Source organism: Pyxicephalus adspersus, chromosome 2 (assembly GCF_032062135.1).
Source record: "Pyxicephalus adspersus chromosome 2, UCB_Pads_2.0, whole genome shotgun sequence".
Taxonomy (NCBI): Eukaryota; Metazoa; Chordata; class Amphibia; order Anura; family Pyxicephalidae; genus Pyxicephalus; species Pyxicephalus adspersus.
Window position 1 is genome coordinate 38,277,886 of NC_092859.1, and position 2,120 is coordinate 38,280,005.

A 2,120-nucleotide genomic window follows, 5' to 3' on the forward strand; every position below is an offset into this window, starting at 1 on the left:
TGGGGTATTATTATTATTACCCTGCTTATACTGAGATATTATTGTTTTTACCCTGCTTATACTGGGGTATTATTATTATTACCCTGCTTATACTGGGGTATTCTTGTTATTACCTTGCTTATGCTGGGGTATTATTATTACCCTGCTTATACTGGGGTATTATGATGCTCGGGCATGTGCAGAAGGAGCACACAAGAGCTTCCCGGGATGTGTGACGTAGGTATCCCGGGAGGCTCTGCCCTCCCATTCGTTAGGGGGCGGTGTTGCACCCTTTTTTTTAAAAAAAAAAAAAGTTTTTTACCCTATATAAAAGGGTTGTCTACCCTTTTATCTAAAGTGAAAATTCTGAGTTTAGGTATGCTTTAAGATGAATTTTCACACTTAGAGTATTATGGGGGCAGGATTATCACAAATAGGTTGCCAACACACCCTAAAAAATTAAAAACACACCTAACGCAATGGAGCGCAATACCCCATGAATTTTATGAAGTGCAACAGAGGAACAATTAATAATGAACAGGGCTACACACATAGAGCAGGTGCATTATGGGAATGTATTTTCTAGCACACATTGCTGCAATTCTCCTACACATTTTAAAGAGCTCTTTAACCCCTCTTTTACTATTTTGCCTACCCATCGTCCTCTGTTCCTTAGAGCATAACTTTCACCCAAAAAAATAAAAAAATTTACTTAGCTTTACTGGTGACAAGCCCCCCATTTCTCTGCAAACCAAGTCTGGTAGGTCCTGCACTGTCTTGGCTTCTCTCATCTTTCCAGTGCACGCAGAACAGTGTATGTGATCATCTTATATTCTCTCAAGTTCTGTTCACATAACCCAGGGAAACATGTCTTCCTGAAAAGGTAAAAAAGTTCAAGAACGCGCAACATGGGCACTTTTTTCCTAACAGTCTACAAAAGCCCCTTACGAGTGTGCCCCATTGTGGTACAGACTGAAAGGAATACCCACTGTCTGCTGGGATGTCACATAGTCACATATCCCAAGAGGCAATGGGTATCCCTTCTGGTTTTGTATTTCAATCTTTTTTTTTTTAACTTTTTGGCATGTAAGTTTACCAACAATTTGACAAACAAAGTGTCGTCCTGTGTGGACGTGTACGTTCTATCAGTTTATATATAAAGCAGAAAAGAAACAAGGAAACAATTAACAAGAACATTACAGGGGAACAGCAAGACATCAGTACTAAACAAATCAAACAACATGAACCTCCTGTGTCCCCAGGCCAGGTATCCCTTCAGTTTTTACTGCTGCAGCAATTATCCCAAAAAATGTTAAAATAAAATAAAAAAACAACAACATATTTTCTTGCTTTATATAAAAGGGCTAGCCACCCTTTTATACAATGTATAAAATGTTATGCAAGGTCCACTTTAACCCACTACAAATAAGCCAACATTCCATATCCACCTCCTATTGTGTACTATACTCCTTCTGCATAGATTGTAAGCTCTTTAGGTCAGGTAACCTCTAGTTATTGTACAGCACTGTGTAATATGTTGGCAATTTTTAAATAAAGTTTATTAATATTAATATGAAACAAGTGTCAATGGGCTCTGTGGTGAAGAAAAGCCATCCTGTTCACTTGTTTATCAAGTATTTATCAAGTAAGCACAGGCGCAGCGTCTAACTTAGGAAAGTTTCTGCGAATTAGGTGACATTTATCAAAAATTAGCGTCAGCTCCAAATCAGGCAGCCTCTCACCTAGAAAAGTCTTTGTAACCAATTTACAGAATATTTGTGCCCTCTGTGCCTGGTATTTATCATTGCTGTACCTGTACAGCTTGTTTGTTGCTGTTGGAGTAAATTTACTGTGTACTTACCATTCACCCACTGTGTGTCAGTCAGCCTAAACCAAACTCCTAGCACCATATGGCAACATTGTGCCGACTATTCTGATGAACTGTTAGAGGGGACTAATAAGTGGGCCAAATGTCTCCTATTGCCCCTCTGCTCCCACCTCAATGTGCCTTGTGCAAAAGTATACCTCATTGGAAATAATTGTTAGTGATCTTTTGCTGCATCAGTAGAACTGGCCAGATGATTTTCAGAGACTGCAGACATACTAGGAGAAGTGATTGTCAGAGACTGCAGACATACTAG